The 26,750-nt window shown below is 46.1% G+C and overlaps 1 long non-coding RNA gene and 1 pseudogene across 1 annotated transcript; one reads left to right on the forward strand and one right to left on the reverse strand.

The window, feature by feature from the left end:
• Positions 1–7,858: 7,858 nt before the first annotated feature.
• LOC103694428 (single-stranded DNA-binding protein, mitochondrial pseudogene) lies at positions 7,859–11,095 on the reverse strand (annotated as a pseudogene).
• Positions 11,096–21,617: 10,522 nt separating this feature from the next.
• LOC147998590 (uncharacterized) lies at positions 21,618–24,629 on the forward strand. Its single transcript, XR_015645731.1, has 3 exons — positions 21,618–22,063; positions 22,669–22,866; positions 23,594–24,629. It is a non-coding gene; the product is annotated as an uncharacterized LOC147998590 (long non-coding RNA).
• The last annotated feature ends 2,121 nt before the right edge of the window (positions 24,630–26,750 follow it).

Genomic DNA, 26,750 nt, shown 5'->3' on the forward strand with positions numbered 1-26,750 from the left:
GCTGGCTTACAGTTCAGAGGTTCAGTCCATTATCATCATGGCAGGGAGCATGGCACCATGCAGGCAGACATGGTGCTGGAGGAGCTGAGAGTTCTGCATCTGGATCTGCAGGGAGAGAATGCTACACTGGAGATGGACTGAGCTTCCAAGACACCAAAGCCCACTCCCTAATAATGCACTTCCTCCAACAAAGACACACCTGCACCAACAAGGCCACACCTCCCAAAAGTGCCACTCACTACGGCCAAGCATTCAAACACATGAGTCTATGGGGCCATTTCTATTCAAACCACCACAGAAGGTATCCCTGTGCCTTATAAAAATGAATTAGTAAGGGCTTCCTAGATAGTCTAGTTGAACTGGTGAGCTCCAGGCTCAGAGAGAGATCCTGTCTCAAATATAAGGTAGAGATTGATAGAAGAGGACAGCAATGTGGACCTCTGGTCTACATACACACACACACATAAAGTGCTCATGTACACTCTCTCACAATACACACAAGCACACACGTGCTCATGTGCACTCACACACACATACACACATGTTCATGTGCACACACACATGCATGTGCTTATGTGCACTCACACACACAGATACACACACAGACTCACACATACACAGACTCACATACACACACAGACACATACACACAGACACACATACTTATGTGCACTCACACACACATACACAGACATGCTTATGTGTACTCATACACACATACACACATACACACACATGCTCATGTGCATACACACATGCTTATGTGCACTCACAAACATACACACACAGATACACATATACACAGATTCACACAGACACACACAGACACATACACAGAGACACACATACAAACACACCTACATGCATGTGCTTATGTGTACTCATACACACATAGACACACACATGCTTATGTGTACACACACAGAGACAGACACACACATACACAGACTCATACATACACACACATACAAACATGCATATACACATGCTTGTGTGTATAGACACACACATGCACACATACACACACATGCTCATGTGCACTCACACACATACAAACACACAGACACATACAGATACACATATGGACACACACACAAACATACACACACAAAATACACATGATTACAAAAGGTTTCTTAATAGAAAAAAATGTTTAATTTTATATTAATGAATTTTACCTCAATGATAAATTAGCAGTAAATGTTATTCCACTAAAATTTAAAGTTTAAGATTTGCAACCTGTTAAAAAAGCAATGAGATAAAAATAACAATTTGATATCTAATCTATTATGGGTTCTAAATGACCCAAAATTAACTCACCATATTGATAAAAATGATGCTCCAGCCCCCTGTATTATAGTAAAATTAACTATACAATGCCAAGTCAGCAGATACAGCTGAAGCATATACTATGTGATCACTAGTTTCTAATTGTATGATCTATAATTATGTGTATATTTATTTGTATATTTTGACATATATATACATATGTGTACATGTATGTTATACATGTATGTACATTATGCATTAAAATATACATACATGTATATTATAACTAAATGGATATTTATCTCAGGGACATCTGAAACTAAAGGACTATGTTGCCAGTCAGCCCGCTCATTTTGTAGCTGCAGGCTTGTGTTTGTAAGTCATGCAGTACTGGATTATTTTCCTACACGTCTAGAAACAATGCAAATCTTCTGTTCTGAACAGTATGCTCCACCCACCACATCTACTCCCTTGCTTTAAACAAGACATGTTGAAATAAAATATAAGTCACTGATTTGGGCTAAAAATAAATAAATATGCATTTTGTCATAAACTTAGTACAGGTGTGGTTACCTGCATACCATTCCTTCACGGAAGGATAAAAGACTCACGAGGTACATGAATGCACGCACGCACACATGCACCTACGCACACACCCACGTACGCACCCATGCACGCATGCACACACACATGCATGTAAGCATCCTGAACTACTGACTGCTAACAGTTGCTGGGTAATATATCAGCCACTAAATTGCCCATGCTCCAGGATATAGCCTCTCACCCAATCTCATGCAAACAACCCTAACTAAAGTCGGGAAGTAAAAATGAAATAATAAAAGTACAGATTAACAGTCAGTCTTGAGTCCCATATCATCCAGTAACCTGCTGGAAGGACCAGGACTTTACTTCCAAACGAAAGACCATTTTCTTGTTTGTTTTGGTTTGATTTTTACCTAGGGATTGGTTTTGAAACGTCAGTGGTGGGGAGCTGGATTCTGCTTCCTGAATGAGCCCCAAAGCCAGAAAGAAATTATTATTCCACAAACCCACCCCTAAGACAAACAACTCCTGGCTCAAAGTTTTAACTCTACAATGCCACTTCCTAAGGTTTTGGGGAGAAGCCAATCCTGAGAAAACAAGACACAAATTTTGCCCCAAATCATTACCGTCTTTTCTCTCGAAAGCAGGAAAATCCAAGTGGAGAGGTTAACGTTAGACAGGTTTCCTACCAGACTACCAAACAAACAATTCCCCTGGAAGATGAGCTCGTTCACAAAATTAGCAAGAAAAAATAGGAAGTCTATCACACAGGAGACAGTCAAACTGTGCCATAAATAAGAAAACCCACACACAAAAGCCCTGATTATAGAACATTTGGAGGGTTCTTGAAACAAATGTCTTTAAAAAGAGCATAACCAGATTTCCGGGGGTTGATAAAGAACTCATGGAGCCCAAACTATGGGGGCCAGGGTATGATACATTCTGAAAATTAAAGAGTAATTGAATATTTTTAACATTAACATAATCGTTAAGTACTGCGCTAGGCAGTTCCTAGGAGATTTTTGTATTAAAAAGAAAAAATAAATAGATCCAAGGAGCAATGCAGAGAAACGAGTTGTTGATTCAGAACGAGAGCATAGGCTGCATTGGGTGAAGATTGCTAGTGAGAGAAGAGGAAGACCAAGCTTAAAGAACAGTGTGATACCCCACACACAGAGAGAAGGCAGGCTGGCCACTGAACCATAACCCCACGGACAGAGGAGGGACCACGGCTGGTTCCCAATAGCTCCATTTTGTCCTGATCTTCGTGATTTCCCAGCATGCTTCACTGCGCAGACTCCAGAAAACAATCCCCACGTGTGCCCTTGCTTTGTCTCTGCTTCTCCTGGTTCTTGTCTTCTTGCTCCTGGTTAATATTTTCTACTTTAGACCCGAAGGCTTGAGTCACAGTTGCTTAGCCATGACCTATGCATGCCTTTAAGGTCACCTACCACGGTAGAGTTCTCATAAACGTGTCCGTAGTGCCGGTGTTGGGTGCTGGATTCAATGGACCATGTCACGTCTCTGGCCCAATGCAGGCTCAACTGTACCAAAACACAGAGACTTTATGAAACCAAGTACTCTGCCTCACGTTTGCACTCTTCAAAGAGACTTAAGTTGTCTGCCTAGACTGTAATTACTTACTTGCCTCTCTAAGAAATTCTGAGTTTGAGCCCCTTATTTTCAAAGTTCCTGGCTAGGGAGCAGAATGTGTCAGTACATAAGCGCTTGCCTTGCAAGCAAAAGCATCCAAGGTTAATCCCAGAGCTGCACATAAAAATTCCAGACATGGTGGCACACATTTGTAACCCTAGTAAGGTGGAAACAAGGAGGGTCCCTGGGACTCACTGTCCAGCCAGGCTAGCCTGATTGGTGAACTCTTGGCCAATGAAGAACACTGTCTGGAAGGAGGTAGATGGGGCATTGCTTAAGTGTGACGCTTAAAGTCATCCTCCTGTCTCTAAATGAAGGTACACACATACATACCATGAACACATGAACCAACACAGGGGCACACATGCAACACTGTCGCGCGCCCAATGTCCCGCCAGCAAGAACGACGCGAGGCAACAGGATTCTTCTGCGAGCAAGCCTTTATTGTGTTACAGCTCTTCTCAGTGTTACAGCTCTTCTCAGTGTTACAGCTCTTCTCAGTGTTACAGCTCTTCTCAGTGTTACAGCTCTTCTCAGTGTTACAGCTCTTCTGAACAGGGACCCCGAGCAGCAAAATCGCTCGGCTTATATAGACAGCAGTATGCTAATTATCTCTCAGGGATTGGTGGGGCTTGGATCACCCCACTACTTGTCCTCCAGGGATTGGCGGAGAATGAATCACCTCATTAGCATATTAACGGTCAACTAACACCTGGTGAATAAACCGCACATGTGCAGTACCGCTGTTCACGACTAGAGGGAGCCCTAGCAAGGGGACAAGCCTGCACATGCGCAGTAAGTCGTTTATATCCAGACAAAGCTGGATGTCGGCGCCATCTTTGTTTCGCCGCGCCGCTCTCTACACAACACCACCTCCCTTGTACACATGCGCCCACATGTCCGTACAAGCTCACACGTATACGCACACAAGCACATCTTTTATAAAGATCTCGCAAGGGGCTGGGGATTTAGCTCAGTGGTAGAGCGCTTACCTAGGAAGCGCAAGGCCCTGGGTTAGGTCCCCAGCTCCGGAAAAAAAAAAAGAAAGAAAGAAAAAAAAAAAAGAACCAGATCTCGCAAGACTGACGAAATAGAAAAATCACCCAAAAATTGGAGTGGAACGTTCGCATCAAGAAGGACCAGTGCACACATTAGCAGGGAGAATCAGAAGAGATGAGAAGTGGCAGCTGGTTTCTGTCAGTTTGCTTGCCAAGAGGCAGCAGGGAGCCTGGAGAGATATTCAGACAGGGGATCGTCAGCACAGAGACCAACAGCCTTGAATTGTTCTGCTCTGGAGACAGAAAAAGTTAGGATGGCACCACCACTCTCTCCCTGGGATGAGAGCCAGGCATCCAGACATCAATGGGTCACCCTCCCTTAACGCTGAGCTTTCTCAACAATCTTGATGGGCCAGGATATAGATGCTTCAAGGAGAATAAGCAGCCACGAGGATGTTGTGCTGATCTCTTACTGCTCACCATGGGCTAGCTCGTGGAAGAGCTGGAGTTCATGCTCAACACTCTGGATAGCCATGGTCAATGGTGCAAAAAGACAGCGCTTGTATGAGTGGTCTCTGGGCCAGCCTCAGCTTCCAACATAAGGAAGCAGAAAGAGAAATGGGTAAGTGGCTCTGACTTTGGAGGGAACATCACTGCAAAAGAGCAGAATTTCCACAATAAGCAAACTGGAATTTAAAAATGACCCCTTGTCCACATCAAATGCTCTGACTGGCTTTCTAGAAAAAGGAGCAGCGGGTGGAGGAAATCCAAGCAACACATGTTCCCAACTCAATCGATTTCTGCCTGAATGTCACTGTGTGAGAGAGAGGCTATGGCTTGACACAGAGGCCGCTTCTCACCCTCTTCCCCTCGCCCCACCTTCATTTGATTCTGCTGTCCAGCGTTCTTTGATCTACTGTAGCTACTCGGTCTTATGCTTTTGTTGGTAGAATATAACCTCCTTGCAGGTCAAGTTTTCCCTACCTTGTTCACTAGTGAAACCCAAGTACCTAGAATAGAGCTTTGGGTGTTGACACATATACGTAAAATAGATGGACTAGAGGCCGATGGGGCTTCTCTATATGCCAGTCTGTCTTGGGCAACCTATGAGTTATCCCATCCAAAGGAACCAGATCTATAAACTGTACTAGTAGGAGTTACCAGTCCGTAGAGGTCAGTTCTGTATGGCCAAGACGGTTGTACTAATGTCTAAATACTAACCGTCTGTTAACCAGGGCCATGGCATTTTGTGAAGATCCTCTGTTTTGATGGAACTGTGACAGTTCAGAAACTGAAGTAATTTGGCTTTCTGAACAACTGCAGTTCATTCCTCTGGAGCCTTTCATTCCCTGACCTGTTTACTGATCTCCAGTAACGGCTGGCCAGGAATAATGTTTATCACCTTGAATTCTTTTTTTTTTAAAGATTAATTTATTTATTTTATGAGTACACTGTAGCTGTCTTCAGGCACACCAGAAGAGGGCATCGGATCCCATTACAGATGGTTGTGAGCCACCATGTGGTTGCTGGGAATTGAACTCAGGACCTCTGGAAGAGCAGTCGGTGCTCTAACCACTGAGCCATCTCTCCAGGCCTGAAATATTTTTTTTAAATAATTTCTTTATTTTCATTTTGTGTGTTGCTGTTTGGCCTGCGTGTATGTCTGAGTTCCTCTGGAACTGGAATAACGGACAGCTGTGAGCCGCCATGTGGGTGCTGGGAATTGAACTTGAGACACTCCCTGGTTACCTTAACAGTGGCCAACAATGAACCAAAAAAGAAGGAGGAGGAGGAGGAGGAGGAGGAGGAGGAGGAGGAGGAGGAGGAAAAGGAGGAGGGGGAGGGGGAAGGGAGAGGAAGAAGAAGAGGAGGAAGAGGAGGAAGAGGAAGAGGAGGAGAAGGAAAAGGAGGAGGGGGAGGGGGAGGGGAGAGGAAGAAGAAGAGGAGGAAGAGGAAGAGGAGGGGGAGAGGAGGAGGGGGAGGAGGAGGAGGAGGGGGGAGAGGGAGGGGGAGGGGGGAGGGGAGGAGGAAAGAAGCAGCACTGTACTGTCATGGGGTGCCTGGTTTCCTTGTTGACTTTCCTTCCAGTCCACCTTGCAATCCATGAGTCTGCTTCATGAGTTAGAGGCAAGGCAGAGGCTGGAGAGGCCAAATGTGCTATGTCTTCCTCATTGGTAAAGATGTGCTCTACATATGAGGTTAAAGTCATTTCCCCCTCACACTAATTTTGAACAGGAAGGAGATGCCAAAAAAAGCCCTATTTATGTTAGCTATGAGATCATCTCCAGGTACTAAGGGGAGAATCCGTGGTTGAACTACTGTTCGGTAGACCGGACATTTTAAGAGTTCCATGGTATATATAAGTAGCAAGCATGGAGATGTCATCGTGAGGCCTACTGGGCCTGAAATCCAATCACGCACAAAGGAACGGCCTCAGTATCACTCTGAAAGGGACTGCTGGGGGGTCTTCTGTGGAAATAGTGCGAGCCCTGAAGAATGTTATGCCAGTCACATTTGTCCGGTCCTCCTGAATTAAAGCAAGACAAGCACATTACATCAGTTATTCGGATTTATGATAGACAGTGAGAGAGCTCCTGTGTGAGAGCCAGGAAAGAGGATATAAAGTTAAGTGTCTACTAGTTTCGACAGCATCATATTTTTTTTTTTCCTTTTCTGTGGTGGATAGGTAAAGAAACTGTAATTGATGGGGAAGTTGTAAAACCCTAAGCAAATCTTCAGAGTGTCAGAGTGGCCGGTCTCACTGTACAGAAGCTCACTGAGATGTCAAGTTTGAAACCGGGTGAGCATTTTGAGTGGCTTCTTTAAACCAACTATGTGACATTTTTACTTATGAACTCATTACAATAGAGTGATTTTTTTTAAAACTAGGTAGATTTAGTTCAAAGGGAGGAAACGATAAGTCAGAAGAATTTAGACGTAAGTATTTTTAAACCTACCTCTTTCTCCACCATAAATGCCCACCAAGAGGCATCTGAAGCAAAGTCACTTTAGGGAAATTTCAGAGCTCTTTCCTGTACAGAATTCACCCAGGACCTCTCAACCATGCCTGCCCCTTACAGTTTCCTGCCTTAAAATATGTTTTGGGGGCAACTCACAAGGCTGCTCCCCAGCTCCTGGGACACCCGACCCCAAGAAAGCCACTTTGAAAGATAGCAAGACACACATTAATTCCCTGGGGTCTCTTTAAGTAGCAGGAAGGAGGCTTGGAACGCTATATTTTTATATAAAAATTTTAGTTTTTTAGCTTTAAACTATAAACACTATTTTTACACGTACATAAAATTTTAATTTTTATCTTTAACTTTAAACTATAAACTATGCACGATTTGCAAAGCAGACTGTACCCAACAATGATCAAAGAAGAATCATCCGTCCTATGCCTTGTCTCTTATCTGGTCACTTGGAAATATAACGTTATCAGCTATGATTGTTGTTCCTTGACACCTCACATTGTTTTTACCCACGTGTTCGCCATAGTCCACTTTGCCTTCCACAAACATTCAAGCCCCCCTTCTCCACATACTGATATGCCACATACTGATGGTCTGTGCCATGCCATCTTTTGACTGACGTCACCCATTTTGTATACTCCCCTGTCCCCTGATGGCCACATCTCATTGTTGCTAGAAGAAATATCATGACTGGGTCCTTCTATCTCACGACAGGGTCCTGACCTACTCGCCCAAGTAACTGAACACAATTCAGAGATCGTTCAAGGACCAAACTGCTGGCTACTTCAGACTCCTGTCTTACAAACCGACAAGATACCTGTAACACAGGTCTTCGGTTTTTCTTACAACCTAATCTTTAGGTTTTTCCTGACGTGCAAGACCTGGAACACAGGTTTTATTCAATGGCTTTTGCCAAAGGGAAGAGTGACTGTGGTAAGGTAGAAATGAGATGAAAGTTCTAAGAGGTCATGGCTGACCACAGGGAAACAGTGTCTCATTTAAGGGGACAACTGCTCTCATGAACTTGCTGCAGCTGTGACTGTCCTTATCACAAGACCTGCACAAGATCAAGCGGGTGAAGACTGCAGCATTCAGGAGGAGGGGCTCACACAAGCCCAGCCCTAGGTAAGGAACTATTGGCAGACGGTTGCTAGAGGAGAACTGGTCCGTTTTCTTGAGGCATGTGTCTCCTGCTAGGCTGACCAAGCCCCAGTGCATGGACTCATATCTGTAAGCCCATCAGTAGCACTAATAAACTAGTGAATTTACTGACTATAGGAGTTAGCAAAAAATAAAACTAAAAAAAAAAGAGAGAGACATGAAGTTGAAAGAGAGAAGTTGGGTCTACGAGTATGTACCGGCTGGTTTTGTGTGTCAACTTGACACAAACTGGAGTTAGCACAGAGAAAGGAGCCTCCCTTGAGGAAATGCCTCCATGAGATCCAGCTATAAGGCATTTTCTTAATTAGTGATCAAGGGTGGGAGGACCCATTGTGGATGGTGCCATCCCTGGGCTGGTGGTCTTGGGTTCCATAAGAAAGCAAGTTGAGCAAGCCAGGGGAAGCAAGCCAGTAAGTAACATCCCTCCATGGCCTCTGCATCAGCTCCTGCTTCCTGACCTGCTTGAGTTCCAGTCCTGACTTCCTTTGGTGATGAACAGCCATGTGGAAGTGTAAGCTGAATAAACCCTTTCCTCCCCAACCTGCTTCTTGGTCATGATGTTAGTGCAGGAATAGGAACCCTGACTAAGACAGAGGAGTTGGAAGGGAAAGGGAACAGAAATGACCAAATATATTGTGTACCAAGCTGGAGATATGGCTCAGAGGTTAAGAGCACTGACTGCGGGGTTGGGGATTTAGCTCAGTAGTAGAGTGCTTGCCTAGGAAGCGCAAGGCCCTGGGTTCGGTCCCCAGCTCCAGAGGAAAAAAAAAAAAAGAGCACTGACTGCTTTTCCAGAGGTCCTAAGTTCAATTCCCACATGGTGGCTCCCAACCATCTGTAATAGGGTCTGATGCCTTCTTCTGGTGTGTCTGAAGACAGTGACATACATACATAAAATAAATAAATCTTTAATATATAATATGTGTATGAAATTCTCAAAGAATAAATCAAAATATTTTATATTTTTGTAAGGAACAGGGTGATATGAATAAACTCAATACTTACAGTCCTGAGCTATGCAAAGCATAGAGTTGTGACACCAACTTCATTATTTCCTGTGCCTTGACCAAACTCACCTAACCGGACATAAATAAAAGGCAACCAGTGTTACTTGCTCCTGTGACAGTCTGAACGCAAAAAGCAGAAATTATTTTAAACACCTCAGAAAATGTTTGTGGTGTGATTGGTTACATCCAGAAATAATCCCTAGTTCTTTACCCCCAGTAGATCTGTGCGATGTTTTATTTCGATGTAGAGTGGTAATTTTAAAACAAATGAGGGTTTTGTGTTTTATTCTATAAATTGCACCTGGTCCTCAGAGCTGGCAGACGGTATCCAGTGCTCTCCCCACAGCCCTGCTGAGCAGATGGCTAACACCAAACCAATTCAACGATATTTTGTGAAAATATTTTTTCTCAAATTGCTCTGTTTGACCTTTTCTTTTTAATTTTACTAGTCCTTTGCTCGTATAGTGTGGCTTGCCATTTTGTGTTTTTATGAGTTTTGTGTGTCTGGGTACCTGTCAGTGTATGTGTTTATCTTCTGTGTCTGTCAGTGTGCGTGTGTGTGCGTGTGTGTGTGTGTGTCTGCTTGTGTGTATGTCTCTGGGAGGGTGTGTCTGTGTGTGTCTGTGTGTGTCCATATGTGTGTGTCTGCATGTCTGAGAGTGTGCCAGTGTTTGTGTCTGTGTGTGTGTGTGCATGTGTCAGTGTGTGTGTGTGTCTGTCTGTATGTCCATGTTTGTGCCTCTGTGTGTGTTTGTCACTTTCCATGTATGTCTGTATGTCTGTCAGTCTGTGTCTGTGTGAGTGTCCATGTGTGTGTCTACTTGTCTGTGTGTCATTGTATGTGTGTCCATATGTGTCTGTGTGTGCATGCGTGTGTCTATGTGTCTGTCCATGTGTGTGTGCCTCTGTGTGTGTTTGTCAGTTTGTGTGTGTCTGTATGTCTGTATGTGCCTCTGTGTGTGTCTGCATGTCTCTCTGTGAGTGTGTCAGTGTGTATATGTGTAGGTGTATGCCTCTGTGTGTATTTGTCTGTCAGTGTGTGTGTGTGTGTGTGTGTGTGTGTGTCAGTGTGTGTGGGTCTATGTGTGTCTGTGTGTGTCAGTGTATGTGTCTGTGTGTGTCTGTGTATGTATGTGTGTATATCAGTGTGTGTGTGTGTGTGTGTGTGTGTGTGTTTCCTGTGCTTTTTCTTTGTTTTTGTTTTTTCAATTCTTGTTTTCTAAAGAGAGAAAGAAGGCGCAGACTTGGAAGTCTGTGGAGGTGAGGAGGATCTGAAAGCAGTTTGGGTGGGAACCTGTGATCAGACTATATGAGAAAAGTATTTTCAATTACCAAAAGGGCAGTGTGGCACAGCAGGCAGGAGAAGCTAACAGTCACACTGTCTGGTGACGGTCCACTCCTTCACCAACTCCTTCTGGTGGGAAGCACTCACATCTCTGCCGCCATGACCAGCCTTGCCCCTCTTTGCGTTGGTGTGCTGACTTGTTGCCATGACTACCAAGCCAAAGTCCTCTCTGCCTCCTGCTAGCTAATGGTCATGTTAGGCCTGGAGGGAAAGTTCCACTTCAACATGCTCTAGGTTCATTTTTAAATTTTTGTCAGAGATAGATTATTTTATCTCCGCGAACAAGAGTCTGAAAGGGGAGCCGTGCGTCCCACGGTTTAACGGGGATCTATAGCCTAGCGCCCAACATGCCAGGAGGCTGGTGCTCAGCGTGGAGTCTTCTACCCTCTATGGGAGAAAGAAAACCAAGGAGAAGTGACAAGGGACAGTTGCCTCTGTCCAGACTGCTCTGGAGATAGAGTAGCCTCATCACCCTCGACTGCAGGTGAGTTCCAGGGAGAAGCCATGTGGCGGTCACTAGCCCTTGGGTGCTCCCGTGTGAATACAGGTGAATACAGATTTGACTCAGTGGTGGAGGCAGGGGCTAGGGAGTGGCTGAGCAGGACACAGGATCCTGGCCTTCTTTCAGGGCCGTGGGGGGTGTCGTAGAGATTTAGGGCCTCAGATACAGATACAGATAAATGGTCAGCAAGAAAAGCCAGAGGAATCTTCTGCCAGAGTTGACCCTCGGAGGTAAGCACGTGGGAAGGGCTGCCCTTTCCTCAGGACTGGGACAGCTCTTTACTCTCGCCACCATGACACCCTTCTCATCTCTCTTCTTTCTGTCTCTGTCTCTCTGTCTTTCCGTCCTATCTCTCTCTCTCTCTCTCTCTCTCTCTCTCTCTCTCTCTCTCTCTCTCTCTTTGTCTCTCTTCATTTCCTCTCCATCTCCCTCACCTCCCCCTCCCTCATTCACATCCTCTCAGGACTTTAACTCCCACCACTACTTTGAAGGAAAGAGCTATGACCACTGTGATGGTTTGCATATGCTTGGCCCAGGGAGTGGCATTATTAGAAGGTGTGGCCTTGTTGGAGGAAGTGTGTCACTGTGGGGTGGGCTTGGAGACCCTCCTCCTAGCTGCCTGAGGATGCTCAGTCTGTCCCTGGCTTCCTTCGGGTGAAGATGTAGAACTCAGCTCCCCCTGCACCATGCCTGCCTGGATGCTGCCATGATCCCACCTTGATGATAATGGACTGAACCTCTGAACCTGTAAGCCAGCCCCAATGAAATGCTGTCCTTTATAAGACTTGCATTGATCATGGTGTCTTTTCACAGCAATAAGACCCTAACCAAGACAACCACCCCACAAGCCTGAAGTCTCTAGGATCTGTGTCTTTAGTAGTGAATTCTAGTCCTCAGCTTCTAGGGGACGTCCTGTAGATACGACCGGGATTAACGTAAAACAAAGCTTTCATGTTTGTTTTCTTTGAGACTTCAACAATATTTTTATTATTTATTTAGCCCTTCGCAGCTCAACCCACCCAGAGAAAAAGAGTTATTTGTACCGGATCACTCATTCTGTAGCTTACGTGGGAGAAGGAGTCAAGGAGAACTCGAGTCAGCTGCTGGTACTGTGGAGCAAAGGAGACCTAGGCACACCCATAAAGGAGACCACACCCAGGAGGGTTGATTGCCAGGCTGGAAGACAAACTCCCCATAAAGGCACTCGTACAGGGATGTGCTTGTCTCGGATGCACACAACTTTAGGCTCCATCTCTTATACCATAAGCACTTTCAGTGGGGTGTTACGGTTTGCCCTGAAGTTATCTGTATTTTGATGCTAATTCCACTGCGCCAAGGACAACAGCCTAGTCACTACTCAGGAATCAGGTGACTTCACCAGAACCACCTCCCCATTGAATTTGTAAAGTACCGGTGAGGGGCAGGTACAGGATAAAAGGAGGCCTGTCACTGGAGGAGAAGGAAGGATGGGTGGGAGAGAAGTTTGAAGGAAGAGGAGACTGGAATAGAAAGGAGAGAGAGAGAGAGAGAGAGAGAGAGAGAGAGAGAGAGAGGGAGGGAGGGAGAGAGAGAGAGAGAGAAGCCGTGGCAGGACGATGAAGGCTGATGTAAAGATCTCGCTCTGTGTATTTACAGGTTGTTATTAATGTTCTCAAGGGATGGATGGTACTGGGCTTTGTATGTTTAAGTGGGCAATTATATCATACCAATTGGGTCAAAGATTATTGTGTTGTGCGTTCTTTTATGTGAGGGTTTGAGTGTAGGAAAGTGTGCAGCAGCAGGAGACACTGGGCCGCCGTGGAGTTGGGATGTGTTTCCGCCAAGATATCTAGCAGATATCTTGGAATACCGCAGTGCTGGATCCCGCGGGATAAAAGACCAACAATACTTTTTTTATTTTTATATTTTTACAACAACAGTGGGGTCAGAGAATTGGCTGTGAGTGCTTTGGGAACAGGAGGAGGGTTTTGAGGGGTTGTTGTGGTGGTGGTAGTGGTGGGGGTTGGAGGTGGGGGTGGTGGTGGTGAGGCAGAGCCTCACTGTGTCGCCAAGGCCCCAAACTCACAGAGATCCACCTGCCCCTGCCTCCCAGCTGCTTGTACCACCCAGGAGCTGTTTGTACCACCACACCCGGCAGGAGGACATTTTGGATGGGGCTGCTGGCCAGTAGCAGAGTCAAATGAATAAGGAAGGATCTCAGGCTGTCTGTGAGGTGGGTGGGGGCTGCTGTGTCTTTGCTGTTCTAGCGGGAAGATGGGGTACATATCGTAGCCAAAGAACAATGTAGCAAACAATGGTGCTCCAGAAACTGGCGCAGGCTAACGGGCAACCAGGGGCTGAGAGGCGCCCAGAGTCCGCCATAGTGTGTGCTGGAGTCCCCGGAATGCAGAAGCTCTGCTTTCTGACTCACTGTTTGTAGGTTGCTACACACCCAGCCGTCTGTCCTGCCGTCTGGCCCAAGGCTCACACCTTAAAGGAACTGAAAGACTGTTTCTCCTCGAGCCAAGGAGGAGCAACAGTGGCCCAGGAACATTGATGGGGTTGCGCTGAATACCACGTCCTAACGCGGAAGCAGTTTCGTGAAGCTTTTACACGTGCGGAGTAAAAGTGGAGACCCTAAATCGGGGCCATCGTTTTCCACACATACTGGAAGACAGGCCATTAAGTCAGGGACTAGCAAACTGGAGAAGGGGCTGCCGTGAGCTTCACACGCTGTCCGATGACGTGTGCTTAGCTCTGGGGCTGGCAGAAGATGAACTGGTGGGAAACAGGACCGTCAGCCTCTTCCGACAGCATTGAGCTGCTCGTAGTTGAAGGGGTGGGTGTTAGGTTAGACATAGGGCTGGACATCGGATGGCTAATGAGAGAACGAATGTGAGCCAGCTTACTGTTCTTGAGTCGGTGGACCCAGGAGGACAGAACCAATAAATGGGGCAGACTATAGAGTCATGCAATAGCCATCAGACAATTCAGAGCATCAGACAATTTATACTCTGAGGGTTAAGAAGAGTCACCTGAGTAAAGTTCTCATGGGTACCAGCTGTATACATCACAAGGGTACCAGCTGTATACATCACAAGGACAAGCTGTACATGATGGTGGGGAGGGGGGAGGTTTTCCACAGAGGCATATAAACAAATAACAATATCCAAGTTGTAATGAGTAATCTTTTTTATCTTTATTAAATTGGGTATTTATTTACATTTCAATTGTTATTCCCTTTCCCGGTTTCCAGGCCAACATCCCTCTAACCCCTCCCCTTCTCTATGGGTGTTCCCCTCCCCATCCTCCCCCCATTACCACCCTCCCCCCAACAATCCTGATCACTGGGGGTTCAGTCTTGGCAGGACCCAGGGCTTCCCCTTCCACTGGTGCTCTTACTAGGATATTCATTGCTACCTATGAGGTCAGAGTCCAGGGTCAGTCCATGTATAGTCTTTAGGTAGTGGCTTAGTCCCTGGAAGCTCTGGTTGCTTGGCATTGTTGTACATATGGGGTCTCGAGCCCCTTCAAGCTCTTCCAGTTCTTTCTCTGATTCCTTCAACGGGGGTCCTAATCTCAGTTCAGTGGTTTGCTGCTGGCATTCGCCTCTGTGTTTGCTGTATTCTGGCTGTGTCTCTCAGGAGCGATCTACATCCGGCTCCTGTCGGCCTGCACTTCTTTGCTTCATCCATCTTGTCTAATTGGATGGCTGTATATGTATGGGCCACACATGTGGGGCAGGCTCTGAATGGGTGTTCCTTCTGTGTCTGTTCTAAACTTTGCCTCTCTATTCCCTCCCAAGTGTATTCTTGTTCCCCTTTTGTAATGAGTAATCTTAAAGCAACCTCACTCCTATCTGCCACACCTGGGAAGGGCACGAGAGCACAATCCAAGAACATTCCTGTGTTTTAAGGAAACTGAGGCCGCAAGATTCTTGTCTTGCTTTCTTGGCCTGTCCACCCAGATGCTCAGGATTCCCCTCAAACGACTCTGTACTTGGACCGTGTTCTAGCGCCAGCCCAAGATAATTAGGCTCTGGATCTGCCACGTTCCACCTTTCTAGAATCTCGAGGTTCTAATCAATCAATCAGCTTTACCGAATATATTTAACAAGAAGGTGTGGCTTTTCTAGAAACCTCCCTTCCCATGAATTTGAATGAAATTATTAGTGTTACCAGAGTCTGAGGACTTTCTTGCTCACCATTCAAGCAGAAGCGCAAGAGACTCAAGCCAGTAGAATGAAACAAGATTATCCCCAAGTCAGGTTTAAAGAAATGAGAAACAAGGGCTGGAGAGCTGGCTCAGATGGCTTAGTGGTTAAGAGCACTGACTGCTCTTCCAGAGGTCCTGAGTTCAACTCCCAGCAACCACATGGTGGCTCACAACCACCTGTAATGGGATCCGATGCCCTCTTCTGGTGTGTCTGAAGACAGCTACAGTGTGCTCATATAAATAAAATAAATAGGTCTTTTAAGAGAGAGAGAGAGAGAGAGAGAGAGAGAGAGAGCCTCCATCTCAAATCTCTGTCTTGGAGAGTCTTAGGGTACAAAGAATTTAACGAGAGAACAGCCACCCAGTAGATGGTGTTTCCATGCCCTGGATAGGGTTTTTGTCACCCATAAGAGTGTCTTCTCACTCTGCCCTGGGAAAAACCTCAGAGTTTGCTCTTCTGAGCCTGAGGATGAGCTGATCTCTCCTAAGGTGCAAAAGGACCAGCAGGGTGAATCTGAGCTGGCTTTAAATGAGCCCTTCTAATCCAGGACTCTTCCCAAATGTCAAAACCTTCACCCAAAGGCCACTTAGTGTGCCCTCGGGGCCACCACCTCATCTGTACCTTTTGTTTACTTCAGCTCGCTATGTTACTAGGGATGCCCCTAGGACCGCCCCTTGTGCCAGGCAAGGCCCCTACTGCTGAGCCCCTTTTTCATTTCACGTTTACCCCAGCCCCTTTTTCACTTCACGTTTGTGAGACAAGAGTCTCAAGGTGCCCTCTGTAGACCAGGTGGCCTTGAGCTTTCTGCTCTCTTGCCTCCTGTAGCTGGGATGGCGGGTTTGTGCCAGCAGGCTGATTGTCCATTCTCAAACAGCAGAAACGCTGGAGCGGTTTTTAATTAGAAAATTCCAGAAATCTTGCCAATTTATTTTTTCCAAGCTATAATTTGTCCCCTACCCCACGCCCTAAAAAAAAATACACATGTGAAGTGTTTTAAGCAAAATCTGGTCATCTCAACCCATTTTAGAATCCAGCTTTCTCCCAAAGTTTTCAGTCTGAGAGGACAGCCGAGCCGGAGGAAAAACGTTGCATGCACCCAGAGCGCCACCTAGCGTCTTGAAGTGGAAATGACAATCTCCAATCCACTGGGTTTAGTTTAGCTGAAAAAACCAGCTAGGTGTGCAAAGCAGGCAATTAGGTGGTCGCAGCATCTGCCTGCGGGGTGAACTTAAGCAGTTGGGGATCTCTTGGGAATTTAGGATGGGAGAACAGAATAGCTTGAAATCTCTCTCGACATGTGGGCAGCTGTCCACAAAGCAGGAGGAAGCCGAAAGGCCCCTGCTTAGCGTACCAGACGTGAGATGCCTTTGTTTTTGTTTGTGGAAAAAGCAGATGGGACCCAGGGCTTTGGGTGAGGCGGAAGTGGACGAGGAATCGAGAACGACTTCCACATCTGTAGTCTGATTGCCGCTAAGGATTGTGTTGCCATGTACATGGGTTGGGCTAGTGAACCTTAGAAATCTGACACTGTCTATGAAGGTTAGTTCTTGTCGCCTGACAAAAACAAGAGGCACATGGAAGGAGGGAGCGCAATTGAGGAATCGCCTCCATCAGATTGGCCTGTGGACAAGTCTGCGGAACATTTTCACGATTAGTGGTTCATGAGGGAGGGCCTGGCCCAAGGTGGGCAGTGACCACACCCCTGGGTTGGTGGTCCTAAGTGTAACTGAGCAATCCTTGGGCAGCAAGCTCATATGCAGCCTTCCCCCACGGTCTCCCCTTCAGTTCCTGCCTCCTGTCTGAGCTCCTGCCCTGACTTCCCTCAGTGATGGACCTGGAAGCGTAGGATGAACAACGCCCCTCCTTCCTCAGACTGGTTTGGTCAGTGATTTATCACTGCAACAGAAAGCAAACTAGGACACTGACTGAATAAAGTCCTCTTTTCAGGACTTTTGGGCAGTTCGTCAGTCTCCAGGTAGTTCTCCACGATGGTTAGAGTGAAAAGTCTGCAACTAACGCAAATGGGTCAAAAGAAGCTCGTGGAGAAAGATCCTAAGATTCAAAGATGTTCTTGGCAACCTTTGCACTGCACTCATAAAAATACATGAATCCTGTGAAGGCTTACGCTGTGTCCCCTACAATAATAATAATAATAATAATAATAATAATAATAATAATAATAATAATTTTTAAAAAATCAGCGGGACCAGCAGTTCTCAGCATGTGGGTCGTGACCCCCGAGCAAGTTAAAGGACCTTTTTGCAAGAATCCCATGTCAGATACCCTGAATATCAGATATTTACATTACAATTATAACAGTAGCAAAATTACAGTTATGAGCTAATAATGAAGTAATTTTTTTCTGTTGGGGTGAGGGGGTCACCCCAACGTGAGGAACTGTATTAAAGGGTTGTAGCATTAGGAAGGTTGAGAACCGCTGGCCTAGACCATAATTCAGGTCAGCCACAGTTCCCCAAGCTTACGCTATTTTTTGACTAGATTTTTCAGGTTAAATCTTGACTCAGACAATGCCAAAGAATCCGCTGGAGAAAAGCCAATTATCCCAGTGACTTGGGAGGATGAGATGGGAAGATGGCTGAAGTCCAGGAGTTCAAGACTAGTCTAGGTAACAGGAAAGACCCCATTGCCAAACAACTGTCAAATTTATATAACTATATAATTCATTTATAGTATATGCTTTATGTTCTAGTTAGAGCATAAGTGCTCAATAAATATCAGCTTCAGCCGTAATATAATAATGTAACATATATATAAGTATATAACTATATATAATTATATAACACTGGTGTTATGTAGTATATGCTTTATAGCCTGCTTAGATCATAAGCACTTAATAAATATCAGCTTCATACATGATATAATTATATAATTTATGTAATATATAATTATATAATTAATGTTATGTAATTATACAATTAAAATATGTAGTATATCCTCATGTTCTACTTAGACATAAGTGCTCAATAAATATCAGCTTCATACATGATATAATTATATAATTTATGTAATATATAATTATATAATTAACGTATATAATTATACAATTAAAGTATATGGTATATCCTTTATGTTCTACTTAGAGCATAAGTGCTCAATAAATATCAGCTTCATCCAAAAGGGAATTCCCAATTGCACATATCTTACCGAAGGGGAAGAAGAAAGAGGGCCACACCCCCATCCCAATGACTCTGTCCTACAGGGTCCAGGCTTCCTCTCCTGTGGCCCCTGCTTCTTGCAGGCAGCCTGACCCGGTCACTGTCTCTACAGTATCAACTGGGTCTCTTCTGAGCCCCGTCCCATCGCCGCCTCCCCGTAACCCTCCAAGTCAGAGAAAATGGTCGCCCTGACATCCAAGCTCACAGTGAAGCTGGCACCTCCCCGTTTCTGTCACCCACACCTTCTCTAGCCATCTCTCATCTCTCAAGCTGGGCCCACAGAAACTCCGAGGCTCCCACTGGATGACAGCTGCTGGCCATGACCACAGATCTCCCGATTTGGTTTAGTTTCGTTTCTGAGACAGAGTCTCATTAGGTAGCCCAGGCGAGTACCAAACTCTCAATCCTCCTGCCTTGGCATCCAGAGTGCTGATGTTACAAAGAAGCATGAGTCACCCAACTTTCTATCCAATCTCCAAAATGTGTTTCTTCCATGAAAACACTTTTTACTCCCCAAAATCTCAGGTAGTGTTTTTCTCTTTTTACTCGATGTAGAAGCCTCTTGATATATCTGTCTTAGTTCACCTTTCAGTTACTTAATTAGCGTCTCTCCCCCACCAGACTGTATGTTGCTCAAGGGTGACTGCTCATTTGCATAGGGTGACAGAGCAGTCAGTACTTAACGGCGTGGGCTGCACAGCCAAATTGCCTGGGTGTCGCTCTGGCGCTCGCTGACAAACATAACTTCCTTAGGTTTTGTTTCTTGATCTGTAAATGTTCTATGTTTAGAAAGGCTAATGCATGCCAATCAGAGGTCGGCCCTAACCACACTGAATAACTATTAAAATGGGCTTTCTCTCTCTGGTTTTTCCGGTTGATCCTTGAAGGCAGTAGACGCCATATTTCAAAGTAAAGCCATCGCAGGGAACTCACACGCTGGGGACAGAGAAACAAAACCAGCTCGGTGTCCAGAGAAATAAAAGACGGGGAAGACAGATTTTATGATGGGACAGAAATCTGTGAACCCAACCTTATCCAAAGCCCGTAGCCGAGGAGGCCCCAGGAATGAACTTAACGCTTCTTGAGCTGAATTCGTCGTGGTGCCAAGATGTCGTCTAAGTAGTTCCGCCCATCCCCACAGATAGGTGATACTCACAGCCTTAGTCAGAGAAGCTTTTCTTTGCAATGCGCAACGCTGAATGCAGAGGCCAGGAGGTGACTCAGGTGCCACAAACAAGTGAGGGCTGAGGGCTGAGCCCTACAGGTCTGTACCACCCCCTACAAGACAAACAGGTCATCAGGAAGAGTGGAAAGATAGGGAGAAAGACTTGGAAATGCTGGCTTCCGGGTGTGGTACAGGCATGCAGTCGTGTGCAGCTATGACGGTCACAGCACAGCCTCCCAAAACCATATCTATGAATAATCAATCAGAAAATGGGAAAGGGGTCAGCGTCCCTGTTGCCCCCACTGAAGCAAGCCCTGGGGTCCTGACTCAAAGGACTGCTTTAAAGAGGAAGAGCTGCTGGGGGACGGACGGGAGAAAAACAGAGCACACAGGACTCTGACTTTAAACGCACTTGGAACAGAGGACCAAGATTCTTCAGGAAGCTCCAGAGGAGAGAGCCCTTCAGAACTGTCTCAGTGAGGACAGGAGGCCTGGTCCCTGTCCCCGCCATCAGCCAGAGTCTCCTCTAGGAAGAAATGACAGTGTGATGCAGTTCCACTGAGGCTAGTAGACTTGAGATCACGGACACTGTATCTACAATCAGACATCAAATACCCCACCTAGCCTATGGCATTGCTCACCTCCGTTCCTCTACTCTTGAATATCAAAGTCCCTCCTTGAGTAAACAGGGCATTCTCAGAAGTTGCCACGCTGTCTCAGTTTCTCCAACAAGCTGGGGAGATCAAAGAGAAAACGACTCTGAGATGAAAGTAGCTGGAGATCAGCTTATCTATCTGCCCGGAAGCCCAGTTCTGAGGACCGACCCAGGCTAGGCCAGAAGAGCGGATGTTCCAAGACACCTCCAACTGCCACCAGCAGGATGCCATATGATTATCTCAAATCATGTAGGCTCCTGGATGGTCTTAAGGAGCTTTCTGAGCCAGGAAACTCCTATTTTACATTTTATATTTAGTCTAAACCCCGGAAATGTGCCCAGTCGCTTGGCCAAATCCATTCAGATTAGGAAAATCTGATGTCTCAAGCCGCCTCTGTGGGAAAACTATGTTTAACTTTTTTTTTCCCAAACAAACATTACCTCAGTGCGGACTCTGTGCCAGGAAATCTGGTTGGCACTGAGAACAAAGAGATAAACAAGACACGGAGCCGGCTTTCTGGGGTTTCAAAGGTTGTCATGGAAAAAGGGACCGATGGGACCCTGCGCTATGGAGCAGAGCACTCTAGACTGGTTGGAAAGAAAATCTTTCACAAGACCAAGGCAGTCTGTTCTTCCAACAGCTCTCTGAACTGTGCCAAACGGCGTTAATACCCATCGCCAAAATCTCAGTGGGGAAGTTCATCGCCAAGCCATGCCGAGGCGTCTCTGAATCCAGGCAATATTTGAACACTCTCTGTTGGGAGGAGGCTCGTTAGGAGTCCTGCAGATCCTCTGTGATAGCAAGCTTGCTTTGTGCAAACCAGGAGATACATTGTTTCTTTGAGCCAGGCACTTTCTTAGCAGGCCAGCCCAGCCCAGCCCACACAGTGGATCTGCTCCAGGCTGAGCAAAAACTCTGGGGTTTGGCAGCGTCTGCGGTGGAAAGCCGCTGTCATTCAAACTCTGGATCCCCCCAGGAGGTGGAGTCAAGATTTGCCACACCCTGTTCGTCCATCCTCTCTAATTTTGTATCAGTGCTTAATTTGTAGACATGTGAGCTACTGTAAATCACAGAATAGGGGTCCTTACAGAAAAAAAGCCCCCTTGTCTATGCAGGAAAATACTTTAGAGATCTTTGGCTTCCACGTTTCTTTATTATCGAGGAAATAAGACCCTGCTTTCCATCAGTCAAGCCTTTCAACAAATGGACTTCACAACAGCTGGCTGTCCGTGAGTCAATCTGTTAAGCTCCTAGCAAGAAAAGACAAATGCTTGTTCCAATGAGACTGGTCGGCCCCCGGAATCCAGGAAGCCCTGTTTGCCCTTGATTCTCACTCAGCAGGGGAGGAGCTAATGGGGTTACCGCAGCAACAGAGAAGATCACGGGATGTATGATCCTGGCGAATTATGCAGACATGCAGAGTAAGCTGAGGTAGAACCTGTATGCGGGTCCAAGGGGTGGAGTGGGGAGGGGCGGCACTCACTGTAAGCACAGGCAACAGGGACAGCTGCGTCTTAAGAGCAAAGAACTGAAGGAATGAATCCAAACCTGGAAGTGACCACATTCTGGGTGCCAAAGTCTAGCAGTTCTGAACTCTGTTCTACTTCTGTGCTGCTGGGTGACCTTGGCGCTTCTCTGGCCCTCAGTGTTTTTATCTGTAAAGTGGGAGTGCTAACAGTGCCTACTCCACGAGACATTGAGATATTAGATGAGGTTAGACCAGAAGAGATTTAAAGCATAACGGAGCAAGCATGGTGGCTCGCCCCTGTTTTCCCGACTCTCGGGGGGGCTGAGGCAGGATGATAGGTGTTCTAAGTTAGATTTGACCAGTGGTTTGGCAAGACAGACTGTGCTACATGAGACACTATCTCTAAAAGGGGGTGGGGGTGGGCTGGGATATAGCTCTAAGATGGATCACTTGCCTTCATGCTCAAGGCCCTGGGGTCTAGCCCCAGCCCCACCAAAAAGAAATCAGCAGAAAGGCTATTACAATTGCTGTGTATAACAGATACTCTGTGACCCGCAGGTAATATTATTATTATTCCCAACACAAAGGAAGCAAGACTGCCTGTGCCATCCCAGCCATATTCTTCCCTTAGCAGTTGCTACATTGTCAAAAGCTCCAGAGGGGCAGCGTCTTTAGACGGCTGGGTTTTTACATGGAGGTGTCTACGAAAACACAAAGATGGCAGCCTTGTGGCAGGGAGACCGGACCCAAGGACAGGTAAGCAGGGATGGGAATGGCACTAAGCCTTCTTCGGTACCAATGGACTGTTCTTCACTGAGTGTCTATGATCTATTCTAGAGGGTAGTTACCTTAGAAGGAGTAACCCATAGCCATGCAAGAAAGAAATGAATGTTGGGTAACTAGGTACTTACATGGGGAAGCAAGACAGCTTAGAGCTAACTGTGAACTTAGAGCTTTGCCATGTGAACTCCCTTGCTCCACCCACCCCACCCCCGTGAGGAGGTTATGGTAGCATCCTTGACACAAATGAGGTTGAATTCGTATGCCTGGGTTATAAAGAAGGAAGGGCAAGGGTTAATAAAGTGTTTGTTGACTCAGCACATCAATAACAGAACCCTGATTGGGACTCGGGCTCTCTCACTCTGCAAATATACAGATCTAGGATTATAGTAACTGAAGTGTGTGTGTGTGTGTGTGTGTGTGTGTGTGTGTGTTTACTTGGTTGTGGGAGATGCATGCCTATGTGTATTGGGGGATGTGTGCACATGTGTGTGCATCTGTGTGGAAACCAGAAGTTGAAGGCAGGTGTCTTCCTTGGTCACTCTCCCCACCTGTAATTTTTGAGACGGGGACTCTCACTGAACCTGAAACTCCATCAATCACTCTGGCTATCTGACTGACCAATGAACCTCAGGGTTCCAGCCTCCTTTCCCAAGTGCTGGGGTTGCAAGCGCTCACCACCATACCTGATATTTTCTGTCAGTTCTAGAGATCCAAAGAAGTCCTTATGGCTTACGTGGCAGATGATCTACTGACTGGGCCACCTCCCAGGGGATTGGGGCAAACTCACATGAACTGAAGAAATATGGTGCCCAAGTGCATGATGGGAACTCAAATTGGAACAAAAGATGAAAAGTCATGGAAAATGGTGGATCCGACTAAAGCCTATATTTGTGAAAGTGTTGAGCGCTGTACCCAGATGACTCCCGCAGTTGTGTAGGCTGCCTAGGAAACAGGCTAGGGGCCAGAGGAGAACAATTTTTAGAACTTTTCTAGACATTGAAATCACTTGAAGTACTGTAAGGTTCTACATGATCACAGCCATACGATTACAATGTGAGGCAGACACTTCTCCGGGGAAAGTTTGCTGGGATTTTAATTTAACCTCTGACCCTGTTTGACCAAGCCCAACTCCCCGCCCTAGTGCCTGGCCACATACGAACAACCTATGGATATTTTAAAAGAACCTGCTGACAGAAACCACATTGGGGGGGGGGGGGCAAAAGACAGAAATCCAACTCATCCTTTCAGAAAAAAAAATTAATAAATATTTCCGCTGCCAAAACACGCCTGACTGGCGAGCCTCCTTGTATCCAAGTTCAGTGCCGGGTCCAAGAGAGCAGACAGTGAGCATGTGCCCGATGCTCCGCGATGCTGGGGTTCCTTTGTGGATGTGCCTCTCTGTACCTGCCAAGTGAATTATTGAATACGCGAGGATGAAGCCGAGCCAGAGCTGCTGATCAGTGAAATTGGGTGCAACCGGGTGGAAGAGCTGTACACCGAGAACGCCAGCAAATGGTAACATCGCTCAAACTGTAAAGGACTCTGCTGTGAAAACATTACCGTTACGTGGATGCCTGGACGCGTACAGCCCGGGGCGGGGGCGGGATGGGGCGGGGGCGGGGGCGGGGGCGGGGCGGGGGCGGGGCGGGGGAAACAGTATTTCAGGAGCTTCATGAAACTTGCTTAGATGTCAGGTCTGTGACTCTTGATGAAATAAGACTAGTACTGCAACTTTACTGTGCTGTCTTGTCTTTTGCTGCCTGAGAGCTACCTAACTCGCCACATTGTATTTATTCAGCAGTGTAAGCAGACTCCAGAGGCAAAGCAAATGTCACAAATGTACGCATAAGTCTGTCCGGGCAGAGCACAGCACCCAACGAGGGTTAACGACACACTGCGGGCACGGGAGGCTTCTGTTCAGCCTCTCACAGCCTGAGCATCCCTCCAGCGAGCATGAACGCACAGGGCAAGAATCTGATCCATAGCATTTGTTTTGCTATTCTATTCAGACAGTTAAAGGGATATGTCCAGAATTTTAGACGGCCAAAGTAGATCCTCGGTGGGACAGGCACAGCTTTCGTCTTCGTGTATGGCGAGGACTACCGGATTTTTTTTTCCGCCTCCCTGGTCAACTATGATGAGATCTTAAATCGGTTCTCGAGAAGAGAACTACTACGGAAGATGTTCATTTGAGAACATTTCCAACAGCAAGCAGAAAGGGTATGAGAGAATGGGAGAGAACAGGAGACTCCATGGATACAGGGGTAAGAGACCAGAGAGTCCCGGAGGGCAGCTAGTGCTGCCTGGGAACTGGAGATTATAGCTGGTGGGGGTTTGTATATTAATGGTCCCCTCAGGTTTCTGTTTGATCCTTTGCTCTCTAATTGGTGGTATTGCTTTGAAAGGTTATGGGACTTGGGGATTTATAGCCCAGGCTCACTTTTTTTTTTTAAGATTTATTTATATGAGTACACTATCGCTGTCTTCAGACACCCAGGAAGAGGGCATCGGATCCCATCACAGGTGGTTGTGAGCCACCATGTGGTTGCTGGGAATTGAACTCAGGACCTTTGGAAGAGCAGTCAGTGCTCTTAACCACTGAGCCATCTCTCCAGTTCACAAATATTAAAGTGTGGAGGTTGTGGGCTTCATGTTTAACCTCTGCAATTATCAAGAAGAGACTGACACTCTAGTCAGTGTGACTTGTCCCCAGGATGAAAATGTGGTCTCTAAAAGCAGTAACTCCCTATACAACGACCAGAGTGAAGGTAGTTAGTATACTTGGCAAAGTCATAATTAATAATCGAAGGAAATATATGACACAACGTCAACTCTGATACCTTGCTGGTGTCCCCATGAAGTAAGCCCATCACATGAGGGCTATAGTTCAAGGTTGTCGCTAACCTGTCCTTAGCATTGGAGCACAACTAAATGCTCTACCAAGTAGAACTTTCCAACATAATTTCCCACTTGTGTGCCCGGGGTTAGACTAAATTTACTGCTTCTACCTGCTGTCTCAGTCACTGATGTCACTTCTTCTAAATTGGACTGTTCTGCTTGTTATGAAAAACTAGACCAGGATGAATGGAGAATCCTGTGGATGCGAGGTGAGTATCCACCATTGAGCTACATACCCAGGCCCCTTTAGAACATTTCTTTAGTGGAATGAGAGAGTCAACCACACACTGCATTAAGCCCCAGAAAATAACCCTGAAAAGGCGGATATTTGAGATGTTTTCCCTAATATCTTTCCCTGGGGAAATGGCAGCTCAGATTTATATGTTTTTGATGTATTGCAATCTGTGGTTATTCAAGTAAGTCCACTTATCTACCACCTCTAGTTACTTGACCACCAAGCTAATCCTGAGGCCCAACGTGACCTCCTAGGGGCCACCACCACTAGATTCATCCAATGACTTTGAAGAAGTGGCTGTTCTCCAAGCCCTGTACTCCCGGAGATCCTGATATATGTCCTATATCCTTGAACTGTCAGTTCTTAGCAATACCCAATAGGTGCCCAGAACCAACTTGCAATGTTGATATCAAGATATCTGTAACCTCTCTCACCCCCAACTTTGTCATGTACAAGACAGTATTAAAGTTGCCTATTTCACAAGATGGAGGTTAGGATTAGAAATGATGGCCAGAGATTGTCTTTATAAAGGCTAGGTATATAACAGACATTCAGTAGAGCAAGGTCCTTTGGTAGGGAGTTTCATTCTGGTGAGCTGTACGAACAAATTGTTAGCAGCATTGAGATTCCTCTGTGTATGTTATAGGGACTTAGGACTAGAAGTCACTGTGGTGGACATGTACCAAGAGCTTAGAAATAGTACTTAGTGAAGAACGGAGGCGCC

The sequence above is a fragment of the Rattus norvegicus genome, chromosome 20, assembly GCF_021556685.1.
Source record: "Rattus norvegicus strain SHRSP/BbbUtx chromosome 20, alternate assembly SHRSP_T2T, whole genome shotgun sequence".
Lineage (NCBI taxonomy): Eukaryota > Metazoa > Chordata > Mammalia > Rodentia > Muridae > Rattus > Rattus norvegicus.